Source organism: Rhinopithecus roxellana, chromosome 6 (assembly GCF_007565055.1).
Source record: "Rhinopithecus roxellana isolate Shanxi Qingling chromosome 6, ASM756505v1, whole genome shotgun sequence".
NCBI lineage: Eukaryota > Metazoa > Chordata > Mammalia > Primates > Cercopithecidae > Rhinopithecus > Rhinopithecus roxellana.
Window position 1 is genome coordinate 149,635,324 of NC_044554.1, and position 18,969 is coordinate 149,654,292.

The window sequence follows — 18,969 nt, forward strand, 5'->3', positions numbered from 1 at the left end:
CCACACTTTATGATAGCCATCATGACCGGGAGGTCCGCAATGGCGGCGGGTACAAGTCGTTGAGGCTGAGAGGCGAGTCAGGCCTTTCCAGACCTCGCCTGACTCGGCTGGGCTGCGCGGAAAATGACCGGTACAGGGACTATTAAAAACAGTCAAAGGAGAAATAAGCTCAAAAGTGGAGTTTGAAGAGCCCTTTCAATCTTCCCGCCCCAGCCAGTCCAAGCGGCGGCTCAGGGCCTCCCAAGCCCCGGAGCTGGAGAAGGAGGAAGAGGTGGAAGAGTTGGGGCTGCCTCTGCAGCTTTCCACACTAGACGGAGGGCACCTGCCAGGGGGCAGCGTGTAGGTCTGCAATCTGAGAGGCGAAACAGCTTACAGCTGGACGTGATCGCGAGGACCCTTCTTCTGGGCTGCTTTCAGAAGCACCGAGGCCGGGGTACTGCCAGCACTGGGGAGCACGCGAGGGGACAGGCAGGGACTGCTCTCGTGAATGGCTTCAATTGCACTCTCCCCCCAAACCACATTTCACAGTTGCCATAACAACCGGGAGGTCCTCAACTGCTGCAGGTACAAGTGAGGCTGCCGGGCGAGTCAGGGCGAGTCAGGCCTTTCCAGACCTTGCCTGACTGGGCTGGCCTGCACCGGAAATTGACCAAAACAGGGACTATGAGAAAATAGTCCAGCAAAGGAGGAGTAAGCTCAAAAGCCGAGGCTCCAAAGCCCTTTCAATCTTTCCGCCCCAGCCAGACCAAGCTGTAGCACGGAGCGTCGCAAGCCCAGGAGCCTGAGATGGAAGAGTCGGGGTGGCCTCTGCAACTTTCCACCCTAGGCGGAAGGAACTTACCAGGGGGTGCGCGGACATCCGCAAGCTGAGAGCGCCGACATCCCCAATCTGAGAGCGCCAAACAGCTGTGAGCGCCAAACAGCTGTAAGTGATCGCCAAGACCCTTCTTCTCGGCTGTTTCCAGTTGATCCATAATTTCCTGGCACAGCTGCGGGAAAGGGTGCACCAGCTGCAGGACATCGGTTCTCCACCAGGACCACTCTCAGCATCTGTGGGGAGAGGGCAGGAGAGCCCTAGGAGGGAGCCCCATGATGCTTGAGTCTTGAAGGAGATCAGTTTAACAAGCTAGGGTTTGTGGGTAGCAAATAATAGCAAGGTCCGAGCTCTGGAAAAGCGTGGCAAGAATCGCCAAGCCCCCTTAGTTCTTGTTTTAAAACATTTTCAGGGTTTTCTAACAGTAGTCACCCCCATGTCACAAAAAGGAAATGTTACCTGAATCAGGGCAGCCAATTATCATACTTGGTAAAAAGTATTCGCTGGCTCTTGGGTAACAGAGATTATGTTTCTCAGCACCTGAAAGCAGAATAAAATGGAGTTTAAAAAAATTAGTTGAGAACATTTATAATGGAAATAGGGCCAAAGTAGATATATATTGCCCAATTGACTTCCATCTTGCTGTGGAGCTTCAGTGCCTACAAATGGGAGATTTCCTTATTTATGCACCTGAAGGGTTTTTTCTTCCCCCTATTCCCTTCCCCTCATTCCCTTCATTTTCTGTAGCGTAAGAGGGAGCTCAAATGTAGTTGCTGTTCGTATACAATCAGTTTTGAGCCTAGCCCTAAGTCAGACTGGCTGCTGATATAAACTGTCAGATAAATGTCTCTTAATGTCAATTATTGTACTTTTCTCACTGTAAGTTAACTGTTGATGTCAAAGTAGAGTGTGTCCCCACACTTAAAGTGTTAACAGTACTTGAGAAAATGATGGAGGTTCAGACTTGAATTTTATCAGATGTCTAATTATGCCAGAGAACACAACCCACGTCCAGAATCAACGTGGTCCTGGAAACCAAGCTGTACTGCCCTCCCCAACACAAGCTCCAGTGCACCGAGGTCTGGTGCACTGAAGGAACCCTAGGGTTGGGTGAAATAATGCGTGACTATCATGAGTGTTACAGGAGTTCAGAAATGTGAAAAATGCTTTAGGATGGGAAGTGGGAAATGAGATCAGGGAAGACTTTTAGGAAAAGGTGAGATTCGAATTGTGACAAAAGGCTAATATTTGGATATGTGGAGCTGAGATCAGTAAGTGTCAGAGGCTGATAGAACAGCATGAGCAAAGTCATAGGAGGGAGAAAACATGAAAGCCAAGTAGGCTGAAATGAAGGGCACGAAAAAGAAGTAGTAGGAAATAAGTTGAGAAGGTTGATTGGGACCAGCCTTGGAGAGTCTAATTCAAGGTTAGGTGTAAGGCATTTGAACTTCATCCTGTAGGAAGGCATTAATTCTTTTCTTTAAAAAAATTGTTTTAATGAGATGAAATCACATAACATAAAAATAGTTTTAAAGTCAGCAGTTTAGTGGCACGCAGTACATTCCCAATATTGACACCAAGCGATTTTTAAATAGAGTGACATGATCAGAAGTGAGCTTCAGAGATTAACTCGGCAGCAGTGTGTAAGAGAGACTGAGAAAGGGAGCAGAAAGAATAATTGGAAAACTAGCACTAGAATCCAGGCAGTAACAGTCTTCACAAGGGTAGCCACAGCAGACATGGAGAAGACAGGTGAGACCTGATGGAGACAGACTGACAGGAGTGGATGGGTGGCCTGGTAGAAGAGGAGGCTGGGAAGGGAGAAAGTTCAGGAATGAAGGTTTTGGATTTGGGAGTTATCTCTGTAGATGTGAGCACTGAAACTTTAAGAATGAGTGAAATTGCGAAGAGAGAAAAGTGAGCAAAGGACAGACACTTGGGGAAAACTTCTGGTTTTAAGAGATGAGAGGAAAAGGAAAAACCAGATAAAATCAGAGTAGTCACAGAAATAGAAGAACTGGGAAAGGTGGTGTGATGAAAGATGAGAGGGGAAGATATCCAAGAATCTGACCAAATGCTACAAAAAGACACAAAAGAATTATGATAACTAAAAGGTCGTTGATCATTAAAAAAAAAAAAAAAAAACTTATGGGAACTTAGTAGAAAGAAGTTGGCCAAAGACTTTGTCATTGAACCAGCGGAGAGAGATGGGGAGTATATTAGTTTGACGGGCTGTCAGACCGCAGAGAGTGTTTTAAGGTGTAGGAGTTTTAAAGGCTGAGGGGAAGGATCAAGGGAAGAGGATGAGATTGAGATTCCAAGGAAGGAAATAATTAGTGGAGCAAGTCTTGGAATATTTGGGAGGGTAGAATTAAAGGCACACATTTGAGAAGCTAACTGTGGAAAAGAGGAGAGAGAATTCCTTTTCTGAGATGGCAGGGAGTAGAAATGCGAGGATTACTATGTGGAGAAATGTTAAAGTGGAGATAAAAAGTTGGGAGTGCTGGCATCTAATGGTCTGTTTCAGTGAGGTATGAGGCTGGGTCACCTTCAGAGATGAGACTGATAGGCTGCTCGGGTCCAGGGGACATGGTTCTGTCACAGCTTGGAAAGGGCATGTGATAAGCCCTTCAAGCATTTAGAATACTGGCATCACTACACTGAATCTTTTTTTTTTTTTTTTTTCAGATGTGGTATGTGGGTTAAGGGAGGGAGTGAGAGACACAGAAAGATTCTGAGCATCTTTGGAAAGCTGGATGTATTTGGTAGTATATTTGACCTTTTCCTTATATATCATCTGAAGAGTTTTTGCCAGTGTATATAGTTTTAAAATAATTAGAAATAGGATACAAATATAGTTGAATAGGATAGCCTCTGTATATTTTAAAATTAATGAAGCCTAATAAACAGTTAATGAGCATCTTTACCTTTTAAATTTTTCAACCTTTTAAAAATTATAGCAACCGTGCTTGCGGACAGTCCAAAAATACACCATGGGCCATACTTTGCCTATCCTGATATAAAACAAGTAAATCTTCTGAGAAGTATTTAAGATAAGCCCAGGACAGTTAGTAATATAGGAAAAGATATGGATAAGCATGGTTGAGAATTTCAACATTGCTTTTAAAAAATTTTTTTAAATTTAATTTCTTCAATAATTATTGAATTAATTTGCATTTATTTTGTTGGCCAAGTGGAGTAATTTTTTAATTTTTAAGAGGCTATTATTGGTGGTTTATAAGATGACTTGCCAAGTATATTTGGGATAACCATAAGAAATACCATTATAAGATCTCAGAAGGGAGGTAGGACTTCTGGAATAGCCAAGGAAATGCACTCCTCCATGACGACAATGAAAATACTTGGAAAATTATCAAAATCATTTTCTTCAAAACTCTGGAAATTAACCAAAGGTTTACAACAATCTAAAGGACATTAATTCAAGAAAAGCTGCTGAACCTCTATAAGAACAGCAAAGTTTGTGGTGCTTTAACTTGTCCTATTCCCCACTCTTCTCTCCCCAGCTCCATGCTACTCTTGAAAACAAGCAATTCCCCCAACGAAATTGGGCCACAGGCTGCGTTTGCAGCTCCTGTAAAAGCTCCATACCCAGAGCAGTCTCTCCTAGCTCCCTGGTGAAGTCTTACGTATACATGGGGCGCTGGCACAGGTGACTCCAGATTAGTCTCCTAGGCCATCTAGTAGCTCCTCGGTCTGGGCACTTGCAAAGAGCTTGTGATTCATCAAGGGTTGAGTTGCACAATGAGGCTTTTAGATGTGCTGCTGAGGAAGTGAATGCCTGCATTTAATCGTCTTCTGATGAATGCTAGGGAAACTGATCTAGAGTGGCTCCTCCTGATTAGAACTAGCTGAAGCATACTGTATATATTTACTTCTTTTAAAAATTTCATATAAAGGAATAGAAAATAATATGAAAAAAACAAAAAAGGTCACAATGATCCATAATTCCATCACTCCTACCAATTACCTGAAGTAAAAAAACTCTCTCAAGTCTCTCCCTTTGCTTGTCAAGCCCCGCTGCAGACAGGTAAGCTCTGTTCAGGATTTACTTTGTGTCCTGGATTTTTTCCTATGCTCATAGAGACAGGATTAGCTGGCCATCTTGCTTTGTATGCTATCTTTCTAGACATGTAAAATAATACATTTGAAATACTTGTTTTAACGGTATTTTATAATAAAGCAACTTTTAATAACTTTCCTTATTTTCTTTTTTCCAGTTGTCTTTGTGGCAATTTTACATTGGTAAGATTTAGTTTCAATTTGAAATATTTAAAAATATTTGAATTAAAAATTGCCATCACTCTTTGCATACTTCTGGCTATATTTGTAGAACATCTTTATGTGCACCAATTTATACGTATATTTTGCTTTTTTACAAACCTCATATGTGAAGCAGCATTTCTACAACAGATACATTAAGGGAATAGTAACTTATGAATTAAAATAATTTTGCTTTACCAAATAATTCACTACATGCTTCTTTAAATATCTAGCTTTTCTAGTGTATTTTCCATGTGTAGTTCATTTAAAACCCTCCTTTATTTTATGGTAATTATATGTTGTTCGTCAAATAACTTTTTTTTTTTTTTCTGAGACAGAGTCTTGCTCTGTCTCCCAGGGTGGAGTGCAGTGGCGCGATCTTGACTCACTGCAACCTCTGTCTCCCAGGCTCAAGTGATTCTCATGCCTCAGCCTTCCGAGTAGCTGGGATTACAGGTGTGTGCCACCACACCCAGCCAATTTGTTGTATTTTTAGTGGAGACGAGGTTTCACCATGTTGGCCAGGCTGGTGTCAAACTCCTGGCCTCACCTGCCTCGGCCTCCCAAAGTGTTGGGATTACAGGCATGAGCCACCACACCCAGCCAGTGAAATAACTTTCGTGATAAAGTTTTAGTAACACCTGCCAATTGGAAATCAGGTAAAAAAGAAAATAAAGATTCTGCAGTGGTTATACAGAGTTAAATGGCTTTGAGTCTTTCAGTGTGCAAGCCAGTGTACATTATTTTACAAAAGTGTTTATAAAAATTTGTAGAATAATATTTCCCTCTGGAATATTTTATTTTTACCTGTGCTCAGCGATTTCTACCCTTGGGAGGTATGAGATTTGCCCCTAAGTTCTGTTGACACAGTGCTGCTCTAGATATTTAGTCTGCAGGGAGATTTTGATGTTAGAACAAAGGCTGCAATGGTAGGGAATATTCCTGCAGTTTTTGGTACCCCGACATATGGCCTACATGTAAAGAAGGGTTAGTGGAAAACAGGGTTAATATATGGAACTTTATTTTCAACCTCACTGGAAAGTACTGACTACATAAGTTAGCTATAGCATAATTGTCGACCACAGCTAATTTTGTTAATCACATATGCTCCTTTCTTCACTGCCTACAGCTGTTGAGTTTCACTACTAAAAATGTCTTCAAGCACACATCTATATTCTCTGGCACTTGAAATTTGATCCCTTATGTGATATTATACTTATTGTAAGTCTGCTTTGATCTAAAGTAATTTTATTTAAAATTATATTCTGAGTCCTTTTCAACAGTTATGGAGGTATTTCCCAAGGCTGGTACATTAGAATCATTTGAAACTTAAAAAACAAACAATAACCTGCCTTTGTTCTGATTTTCTGATTTAGAGACCTGGGATGGAAGGAAGGGTAAAAAAAGCCACAAGAATTTCAGGTATATAATTAAGGTTTTTTTTTTTTTTTTTTTGAGACAGAGTCTCACTCTGTTGCCCAGGCTGGAGTGCAGTGGCATGATATCTGCTCACTGCAACCTCCGTACCCTGGGTTCAAGCAATTTTCCTGCCTCAACCTCCCAAGCTGCCAAGATTACAGACGTGCACTACCATGGCTGGCTAAGTTTTGTATTTTTAGTAGAGATGGGGTTTCACTATGTTGACCAGGCTGGTCTTGAACTCCTCACCTCAAGTGATCTGCCTGCCTTGGGCTCCCGAAGTGCTGGGAATACAGGCCTGAGCCAACGCACCCAGCCACAATGAAGTTTAAAAACCACTGAGTTAAGGAATTTCAGGTGTGTGCCATACTGGATTATAAATGCCTAAAAACATACAAGTTAGTAAGCAAATTATAAAATTAGTATTATAACAATTTATTTTCTTTTTTATGGCTTTCTTTGCCTATCGCTTATTTTAGTGTTGGTTTTGAAACTTGTTCTTATTGTAATATGATGCTTCATTTTTTTTCTAGGTTACATTTAGTAACACTTTTTGAAAATGATCATTTCTCTCACCTCTCATCCTTGGAATGGGAGATGACTTTTCACACTGAAATGGTTAGATTTCTTCTTCTAACTAATTAATCTGTAGTTTAAGAATAGTGAGACTATGAGGTAGAAATGTATTAGGAATTGAAACCAGCTTTTGGTGAACTGCACTGTTTCATAAGCTATAACCCAGGTTTATTATTTAAATACTAAACTATTTGAGATTGTTCTTCTGTTACTCATTTCATTATCTCTCACCCTTTCCTAATGCAGACTTTTTAATATAATAAAGATGAATTATAATAGCTGAGAAAGGAAGCACTGAGGAAGTGATAAAAGGGAATGAAATGAGATGTTATCAGAAATTGCTTTCTCTTTGGCTACAGTTGGGAGATCCCATGTTTCACCTGGGTCTTTCAATGATGATTATTATTTGGTTCTCTTTTGGTTTCAGGATAATCTCTTTTAAGAGAGAAATTTTGATATAATTTTTAAATAATTTTGCTTTTCGATAATTTTTTAAATGGAGTTTTCTGCTCTACACATCTCACATAACTATTGTGAGGAGTAAGTGGGATAGCGAATGCCAAAATTGCAGTTTTACATTTAGAAGACACCACAACCGTCCATCTTCCAGATCTGCTCGCAGCTGGTCGGGGGCCTAGTGAAGCACTGAAACTGGCTCTCCTCACTCTGGCCATTGCTTTTTGTTTAAATTGTGGTAAAATTTAGATTTAAATTTGTAATAAAAAAATTTCAATGTTTATCATTTCAGCGTACAACTCAGTGACATTAAGTACATTCGTGTTGTCTTGCAACTATTACCACTGTCCACATCCAGAACTTTTTGCTATCCCAAACAGAAACTCTACCCACTAAACACTAATCACACCCAACTCTATTTTCTGTCTCTATGAATTTGCCTATGCTAGGTACCTCAGTCACTGCTTTTTTATTTTCATCCCTATATTGCCCCTATAAAGTTTCAAAGCATTGGATACATTAACATATGTATGACATTTGAACATTTTAAAGGTATTTCCAAAGACAGAATATAAAATATTATTAAATAAAGAGTGTAACTGTGGCAGAGTCTGGATTTTGGTGACAGACTGCTGGATTCTAATAGCAGTTCTGTGCTTTACTGTATGATGGCTAGTCAGGTCACCTCTCAGATTCTCAGTAATTTGATCTGCTCAATAGAAATAATGCCAACCTTAGAGGGGTTTAGGGAAAATGAAGGGGGATAATGAATGGCAACACATAGCAGAATACTTAACACAAAACAATAGCAGTTATTAGCAACTTATTTATATATTTATTATTTCCCTAAATATAGACTTTTGCATGTTAGATATCCTTTAATTACTGTATTGCTTTATCCTCCTAAGCAGAAAGGAAAATTCTTTATGAACTCATATTTTGCCAATCAACTATGAGGTAATGGCCTTTCAGACAGCAGCTAAAACAGACCTTTAATTTAGTAGTTAACTCGTGTTGGATGAGGCAGATATGATTATAGCATATAGCATTTTTTAGGGAGAGTGCATTTTAAACAATGTGGCCCTTTTTTGCTTTTAGATTTTAGGAGCGAAAACAAGAAATTGAAGGGGAAATAAGACACAACATGCTGTTGTTAATCTATGAATTTTAACTCAACAGCACTTTTATTATCCTAATGAAGACTTTATTTTATTTGCTGAAGTGTAAGACACTAAAATAATCTGCTTTTTAGTATATAGCATTTGTGGGCAACAACAGTCAATCAACATTGAGCTTTCACCTTGCACAGAGGATTTGATGGAGCTATGAAGTAAGCTAGAAGCACTGCTCATGATGCTTATGGTCATTATATTTTATTTCCTAAGAGCATGGGAAAAAAAGAAGTAATTTTCTATATGCAAAGTTGTACAGAGGCATGAAGGCATCCCTGTTTATGATAGAATTAATCAGATGTCAACCTTCAAGCATCTCAAATGTGGGGGATAAAACCAGATTTGGTAAAATTAAACATATACTGTCTACACATTTTAAGACATTATTAGAGAAACTCTTTAAATCGTTGGACCATCCCTCCAACTCTTTAGTTTGAAAGCCTATAGACAATTTGAAAGAATAGTACAGTGATCACTTGAAAATACATGCTTTTTAAAGTCCAAGAATGCAAAATAGCGAGGAGTAATTAGGAAACCTTATTACCTTTTTTTTTCAGAAAAAAAAAAGTTCTAAAGTGATAAAAATAAATATTTTAAAGTTTTAATTACATTGACAATATATGCCTTTTTTTAAAAAAAGGACTTTATTATTCCTACTTCAAGACCATTATTGAAGCACCTTCATTTTTGGAAGGACTGTGGATGATTATGAATGACAGGCTTACTGAATATCCTCTTGTAATTAATACAGTAAAACACTTCCATCTTTATCCAGAGGTGAGTCATGATTTGAGACAAATAATATTTGTAGAGTGATCCTCTTTATCAGATAAAAGTAGTCAGCACATTCTTGTTAAGAAAGGGAGGGCAGCTTTCAGGTGTATTAATTGTGTGTATCCTTACAGTTGAGCAGAATATCATAAGTTCCTCTCATACAATGTAAAGACCCCAGAAATTGTTCTTGCATGAACTCCAAGAATGACCCTTAGTGTGTAAATAATGGCCAGGGTAATACACAAGCCAAATGGAAAAGAGAGTTGTGGGAGCCAAAAAGGTTCTAAATGGGCATGGGCTTTTGGCTTTGGACACCTCGTAGGTGGGCACAATGACCACGTGAAGGCACAGTGAGAGTGATGAGCTTGAATAGTGATCTTGGAGTTACGTTAGTAAAGTAAGATTCCTTTAGTCACACAGCCAGAAATCCATTACTATCTTCCAACACTTAGCCTAAAAGGGTATGGTTGTTATAGTAGTCTGTAAATGCTAGAAATTTGAAAAACGGAGACAAAGTTAGTGAACTCAGTTTGTGAACTCAAGATAAATGCTAAATTTGGCACCATGGTAAATACTACTGTTGAGTTTAAAGTTGTCTGAGAATCCAGCATATTAATTAAAAGTTTCTGCTTTCTAGTCCTTTATTCATATTTTTATAGCTTTTAAAAATTACTATTCTTTAGATTTTGAAATGCTTAAGACTACAGAGACTTAGAAAATAATATTCAAATATGTGTGATCAACCATCTAGAATCAATGCTAATCTTTGTCATTTTTGCATCAGCTATTTTAAAATAATTAAAATATTACAAATACAGTTAAAATCACCTTTGTTCTGCTTCTAGTCCAACTTATACTTTTATTAAAATTTGGTGTGTGTATCCATCCAATCTCTGTTTTCAGAGATTGTTTTATTATGTGCTTTAAGTCCACATAAATGATCTCATACTGAATGTGGCACTGTAGGATTTTTTCTTCAAAACTGTATTTTTGAACTTTCTGTATATATATATTTCTTTAATTTTAACCATTTTATGAATTGTCAAGTTTATGTATTTCCCCATCTTAATATATTATTTCCAAAGTTTTAATTACAAGCAATGTAATCTAAAATGTGCACTTCTGTATGGTTTTCTTCTGTATATGTGCAGTATTTTGTCTAGGATATATAGACAAAAAAATATATATATCTATATCTATATAGATATAGATATATATACCTAGAAGTGGAATTGCTATTATAGAGTGTGTGCTTTTTCAGCTTTACCAGATATTGCTAAATTGCTGTCTGAAGCAAATGTAGCGTTCACAATGCTGTCTAGAATTTTCTCGTATACTTACTAGATTTTGAATTGTCACACCCTGTGATTTTTACTCTTATGATGGCTGTGATATGCTTTTTTAATTTGTACTTCCCTTATTATTTATGGGGATAAATATATTTCCATGTTTAATAAGCATTTGGATTTGTTCTTCTATCAACAACATATATAAATCTTTGTCACCAAATCAGCTTTTTTGAGGTATGACTTACATGTAATAAAATGTGCCAATTTTGAGTGTACCATTCTCTGAGTTTTGACAAATGTGTGAAGCTATATATCCATCACCACAATTGAGTTACAAAGCATTTTCAGAATGCCAAAAAATGCTCCACTGTGGTAACTGTCTTTTCCCCCATTGAATTAATTTTCTCAGTACGTCTGTTGAAAATTGATTGACCACATTATGTGTGAATCTGTTTCTGGACTCTATTATTCTCTTGATCTATAATTATGCCAGTACCACACTGTCTTGATTACTGTAGCTTTACAATAAATCTTGAAAGTAGATAGTTCTCCAACTTTGTTTTTCCTTTTTAAAACTGCATTTCTTTCTAAATGTTAGGGTCAGCTTATTGATTTCTCAAAAAAAAAAAAAAAAAAAAAAAAAAAAAAAAAAAAAAAACCTGCTGCTGGGATTTTGGTTGATTTGTACATGTATTTGGGAAGAACTGACATCTTAACAATATTGAATTTTCTAACCTATGATCATGGTATAGATCTCCATTTTGTTGATTATTTTTAATTTGTCTCAGCAATGTTTTGTATTTTTCAATGTACAGTCTTCCTCAGTACTCTTTTATTATAAATTGTATTATTTTAAAATTTTTTATTTTCCATTTTTTGTTGCTTTTGTATAGAAATATAGTTGATTTTGAATATTAACTTGTACCTGCATCTTGATGAAGTCAGCGGTTCTAGTAGCTTGTTTGTAGAATCCTTTGGATTTTTCTATGCAAATGATACAGTCTGTAATTAAAAGCAGTTTATTTTCCAGTAGATACACCCTAAGTGTTTTTAAAACAGCTTTACTGAGGTATAAATGACATATGATAGCTGGTCATATAGATGAAGTGTAAAGTTTCATTAGTTTTGGCCCATCTGTAAAACCATCACTACAATCAAAACAATTAGCACATCCCTCATCCCGAAGTTTCCCTGTGCTCCTTGGTAATCCCTCCTTCCTTCATCTCTCTTTGCCCACATCCCATCCCTAGGAAACCACTGATATTCTCTTTGTCATTATGGTTTAGTTTGCATTTTCTAGAATTTTATAGAAATAAACACAGAGTTGTTCTGTGCCCAGGTCTTAATTTATGCTGTTCACTGAGTGATGACACAGATAGATCAGTGCCACTGAAAGAAGAATTTATGATTAATACTTCCTTGGAGAAGACGACAAGTCACATTACACAGGGCCACAGGAGAGATACAGTTTGGTAAGGCAGAAGCAGTACTGAGGGTAAAGCCTAAGCCATTGCTTTTACTGGGGTTTCTATAGGAAAGGCAAAACCAGGCAGAGTTTAAAAAAGAAAAGAAGTAAATAAAATCGAAAGACAGTTGACAAACTGGGAGAAGATATTTGTTTGGTTTCTTTTCATCTTCAATTACCTCACAGATAAAGGGTTAATACACCTCATATATAAAGAACTCTTAATTCTTTATATATTTAGCTTCTGGAGGCTTCAGGTGTCAGTTTGGTGACGAAGAGAGCTGGAATGATGACACTCTCATTCCTACAACAAGGAAAATAGCTGGAAAAACTGCAAGATAACACCTTTTCTTGAACCCTTCAGGAAACTGAGGTCAGAGGACAACCAACGCAAAATTTCAAGAAGGACAGGTGCCTGCAGAAAGCAATAGGAACTGAGCATTCTGGAATAGGAACTGCTTGACCGAGATAGATACTTTTGAATGCCATATAAGCTGGTACAAAGATTAAACCAGAAATTTTTAATGAACTGCTACAGATTTAGTGTGAGCTGGCATGAAATGTGAAGGTGAGCAGGCTCTCTCAGGGAAGATTGGGGAAGTATTTAGAGAAAGCTTTCACTATGGCTAGGGGACAGGAAAAGCAATCATTGTTGACTCTGCTCTCACCCACGTTGTAAAATCTCTCCTAAGGAAAAGAAAGCCATGATCCACAGGGAGAACAGTATCAAACCCATTGTCTGAGGACACTGGTGGGTATCCAGTGAAGCTGGTGAAAGAGAACAGGCAGGAAAAAAAAAGAAACCCTAAATGTTAAAAAACAGTCATATTCCTTGAGGAGGGAACACTTATGAAGGGTACAGCCCCCAAGTCCCAAATTCACAGTACCTGCCTAAGACTGAGGCTTAATTGGAACATCAGAAAACCTGTGGCTCTTTCCCCATTACATTAACAAGCCTTTGGTAAAAATCTCAGTGGGATGTGACTGAATGAGTTTTGCAAGGCATTTTCTTTCCAGGGAGCAGCACAAAGGAAAACCCAAAACCAAGCTCAAAACAAGGTACCACCAGAGGAATTTGAAATCGCTGTCCACAGCAGCAACAAACTCCAGCTTTAGTAACCATTGCAATTACAAACTTCAAACCCAGCCCACCCTAACTAGATTAACAGAAATCCCTACAATAAAGACTTAACAGTAAGAAAGATGTTCTTATTTTCTTCTTCTTTTTTTTTTTTTTTTTTTGAGACGGAGTCTTGCTGTGTCGCCCAGGCTGGAGTGCAGTGGGTTCCCGCCATTCTTCTGCCTCAGCCTCTGAGTAGCTGGGACTACAGGCGCCCGCCACCACGCCCGGCTAGTTTTTTGTATTTTTAGTAGAGACGGGGTTTCACCGTGTTAGCCAGGAGGGTCTCGATCTCCTGACCTCGTGATCCACCCGCCTCGGCCTCCCAAAGTGCTGGGATTACAGGCTTGAGCCACCGCGCCCGGCCAAGATGTTCTTATTTTGAAGCATAAAAATATTGACCTCTATGTCTACTGTTTTATACAACATGTCTAACTTTCAGCAAAAATTATGAGGCATACCTAAAGGTAAGAAAAAGCACAGTCTGGAGAGACAGAGCAATCATCAGACCCAAAGAAGATACAGATATTGGAACAACTGTATAGGAGATTTAAATAACTATGATTAATACTTTAAACACCCAAATGGAAAAGACAGATGGTATGCAAGATCAGATAGATAATTTTAGCAGAGAGTTGGACACTATAAGAATCAAAGGGAAATGCTAGAAATAAAAAAAAGAAGTAAAAAAATCCCTTAGATCGGCTCATCAGCAGACACAACACAGCAGAAGAAATAATCAGTGAGTTTGAAGATAGGTCAATAGGAATGCAAAGAGAAAAAAAAGTGGAGGAAGGAAACGATAGAGCATCTAAGAGCTGTGACACCATATCAAATATTCTAATATAAGCATAATTAGAATCCCAGTGGGAGAGGAAAGGATGAGGAAGAATAAATATTTGAAAAATAAATGACTGAGAATTTTCCAAAATTAGTGACAGATACGAAACCACAGATCCACACAGAGAACATCAAAAAGGATAAATACCAAACAAATGCATGAATGAATAGATAAACAAACCAAACATGCGTATACAAACCTAGGGGTAAATGTAAACACATTAAAGAGTATGAGACAGAGACTATCTCACGAAGCCTAAAATACTTATCATCTGGATCTTTATAGGAAAAGCTTGCTGACCTCTTATCTAAAAGAATGAATAGACTAGGGATATATAAGAGAATGAATAGACTAGGGATATAATGTGAGTTTCTTGGACAGCACCAAGGGCTTCATTTGAGGTTGATGGTGTTGAACTGAGAACAAAAACAGCCAACAGAATTGTGTTTCTCCAGCTATACTCAGATTCCCAAGTATGAACATGGAGAAAATGGAGAGTTGGATTTAATCATGTTGGGTCAGCTTTCCCTTGGATGTAGAAAGCCAAAAAGAACATTGCTCGTGGCCTTCCAGCACTGTCAGCAGCAAAAACAACAAAAGCCAGACAGTCTTCAAATTTACAACTTTTCCTGAAGAAGTCAGGGAGCTGAGGACATAGGGCAATCAAATAACCCAAAATAAATTAAAAAGAAAAAGCACCTCCAAGGAGAACAGAAATAAGCATTTAATTACACGGGTAATGCCACTAGACACGATGGTAAAGAATTCAGCGCAAATTGTTCACCAGTTGGTAAATGCCTAGTGTGGGTTAGCAAGGGAATTTGCAATTGCTTACAGACATTTTTACACAGATCTTATAAGGTGCTGACAGAAGATTAGCAAGAGTGCTCAGAAATCTTCCTCCATTGTGAAGCCTGGGAGAACAGGAGCCACTTAGAGAAAGGCATGAAACCCACCCACCCCCCTCTCCCTTATCTCCCCTATAAGTCTTAAACTCTGTTGTGTTAAATGCTGGGGGAAAGGTAACTAACTGTCCTTTTCACATTACTGGTACAAAAATAGGCCACAGATCCTGATTTGGTCCTTGAGTCTTACTTTTACTAACCCCTTGATGCCTGTTTCATATCTTCTCTCTCCAGTTATCCCAAACCTCCTCTCCCCCTTTCATTCTCAGCTAATGACCTTGTTTTCTACTGTTTTCCCGTGCCCATTATGTATTTCCTAGCTGTATCCTAGGTGCCTACTTCCTGGAATATGGAGTTGATTCAGTATCATATTTGTTGCATGAATGAAACTATGCAAATTTCCTTGTGCTACATACTCAGTAGTCAATGGATACAATCTAAGCACAACCAAAATTAGGTTTATCTGTATCCTCACCTGCATTTGGTATTGTCACTATTTTTTATTTTACTCATTCTTACACATACATAGTGACATATCATTATGGTTTTAACTTACATTTCCCTATTGGCTAATGATGATACACATCTTTTTGTGCTTATTTGCCATCCATATGTGAAACGTGTCTTTATGTATTTTGCTCCATTTCTATTTGAATTGTTTGTTTTATGAATTTTGGATCTTAGGGTGTTCTTTACATTTACAGATGCTAATTACTTTTCATATATATGGCTTGCAAATATATTTTCCCAGTCTGTAGTTTGCCTTTTCATTCTCTTAAACAGGGTCTTTTGCATAGAAAAATTTTAAAATTTTTATGAAGTCCAGTGTGTCCATTTTTCTCCTATTGATTGTGCTTTGGGTGTCAAGTCTAAGGATTCTTTGCCTAGCCCTAAAGATAAAGATTTTCTCCTGTATTTTTTGTAAAAGGTTAAGAGTTTTGTGTTTGTATCTAACTGATCCATTTTGAATGACATTTAGGTCAAGAATTCTGTTCATTACTCCACCACCATTTGTTGAAAGTGGATCTTTCCTTTCTTTCTTTCACTGAATTGCTTTTGTGCCTTTGTTAAATATGTCAATTGTACATATTTTGTATGGGTCTATTTCTGGGTTCTCTGTTCTTTTCCACTGATTTATGCATCTACCCCTCTGCCAATACCATATAGTTTTTGCTGTTGTTGTGTTTTAGACAGAGTCTCCCTCTGTTGCCCAGGCTAGAGTGCAGTGGCATGATCTCAGCACACTGCAGCCTCTGCTCCTGGGTTCAAACAATTCTCATGCCTCAGCCACCTGAGTAGCTGGGATTACAGGCACACGCCACCACACCCAGCTAATTTTTTATTTTTAGTAGAAATTGGATTTCACCATGTTGGCCAATGTGGTCTTGAACATCTGGCCTCAAGTGATCTGCCCACATCAGCCTCCCAAAGTGCTGGGATTACAGGTGTGAGACACTGTGTCTGGCCAATAGTCTTAATTAATGCATCTATGTAGTAAGTTTTAGAATCAAGTAGCCTGATACCTCCTACTTTATTCTTTTCCAAAATTGGTTTGGCTTTTTTTTTTTTTGCCTTTTCATATATATTTTACAACATGCTGTATCTACAAAAATCTTTTTGGGACTTTATTAAGAATTGCATTAAACTCGTAAATCAATTTTGGAAGAACTGACATCTTTACTCAATCTTCCAATTTATGAACATGGTATGTCTCTTCATTTATTAAGATCACCTTTGATTTCTTTCATCAGCATTGTATAGTTTTGATCATCTAAGCCTTATATGTATTTTGCTAGATATACATTTAAGTTTTTCATGTCATAGAATTATACTTTTAATTTTGTTGTCCATCATTAGCATATAAAATACATTTTTAAAAATCTTTTATCATGCAACTTTGCTGAACTCACTTGTTCTAGGAGTTTTGTTGTGGTTATCTTTTTTTTTTTTTTTTAGATTTGTTGGGTTTTTTTTACATAGTTATGGCATGTGCAAATAGGGACAGTTTTATTTCTTACTTTTTAATCTATATGCTTCTTATTTCCATTATTTGCCTTATTGCACTAGAACATTTAGCACTGTGTTTAATAAGTGGTGAATGTGAACATACATGCCTTGTTGTCAGCCTTAGGAGAAAGCATCAGTATTTAATCATTAAGCATAATGTTAGCCACAAGTTCTTCGCATGTAATTTTTACACACTTGAGAAAATTTCCGTTTCATTTCTTTTCTTCCTGAGAGTTCTCACCATGAATGGGTATTGAATTCTTTCAAATTTTTTTTCTGTAGCAATTGATATGATTATGTGATTTTTCTTATTTTGCCTGTTAACATGTAATATGGTATGTTTGAATATTGAAACAGCCTTGTATCCCTAGAAGAAAACCTCATTTAGTCATGGCATATAATTATTTTAATATATTATTGAAATCTATTTTTGCAATTTTGTTTGGGAACTGCGTGTTTATATTTGCAAGGGATATTAGTCTGAAGTTTACTTTGTTTTGATACTGTTGGTACTTCGTTGGTTTTAGGCTTGAGGTAAAGAATTGGGAAGTGTTTCCTACTCTCTTTTCTGGAAGAGATTGCGTAGAATTCATGTTAATGCTTTTTTTTTTTTTTTTTTTTTTTTGAGACGGAGTCTTGCTCTGCTGCCCAGGCTGGAGTGCAGTGGCCGGATCTCAGCTCACTGCAAGCTCCGCCTCCTGGGTTCACGCCATTCTCCTGTCTCAGCCTCCCGAGTAGCTGGGACTACAGGCGCCCGCCTCGTCGCCCGGCTAGTTTTTTGTATTTTTTAGTAGAGACGGGGTTTCACCGTATTAGCCAGGATGGTCTCGATCTCCTGACCTTATGATCCGCCCGTCTCGGCCTCCCAAAGTGCTGGGATTACAGGCTTGAGCCACCGCGCCCGGCCGTTAATGTTTTCTTAAACCTTTAGCAGAAGTCTCTAGTGAAAATACCTGGGTCTAGAGATTTCTTTTGAAGAATTTCTACATTTGAATTCAAGTTCTTCATAGTTATAGAAATATTTAAATGATCTATTTTATATTGATTTTATTTATAGCAATAGTTTGAGTTTTTCAAGGAATTGGTATATTTCATCTAAATTGACAAATTTAAGTGTGTAGAGTTGTTTACAGTATTCCCATATTATCTTTTTGATGCAGAGTCTGCAGATAGCCCCTGTTTCATTGATATGGATATGGATAATTTGTGTCTTCTCTTTTTCTCTTGTCGGTCTTGCTAAAGGTTTGTCAACTTTATTGACCTTTTTGAAGAACCAGCTCCTTTTTTCCCATTGGCTTTTGATGTAGTTACATATTTGTTCCCTCCAAATCTCATGTTGAAAAGTGATCTCTAGTGTTGAAGGTGGGATCTAGTGGGAGATGTCTGGGTCATGGTGGTGGAACCCTCATGAATGATGTGGTTCCCACCCCACAGTAATAAGGGAGTTCTCCCTCTGTAAGTTTATGTGAGATCTGATTGTTAAGAGAATCCGGGACCTCACTCATCTCTCTCTTGCTCCCTCTGTCTTGACCTGCCCCCTCCCCGCTGGAACCTCTCTCTTGTTTGCTCCCCTTAGCCTTCCAACATGATTATAAGCTTCCTAAGGTCTTCACCAGAAGCAGATGCTGGTACCATGCATGCTTCTTGTACGGTCTGCAGAACCATGAGCAAAAATAAACCTCCTTTCTTCCTAAACTACCCAGTTCTCAGGTTTTTTTTATAGCAATGTAAAACAGACTAATACAGCTTTCTCTACTGTTTTTCCATTTTCAATTTCATTGATTTCTACCCTTATTATTTCCTTCATTCTACTGGCTTTCAGTTTATTTTGCTCTTTTTTTCCTAGGTTC

The 18,969-nt window shown here is 38.0% G+C and overlaps 1 pseudogene; it reads right to left on the minus strand.

Moving 5' to 3' along the window:
• Nucleotides 1–18,969, minus strand: part of LOC115898207 — a 106,663-nt pseudogene that overhangs the window by 12,558 nt on the left and 75,136 nt on the right.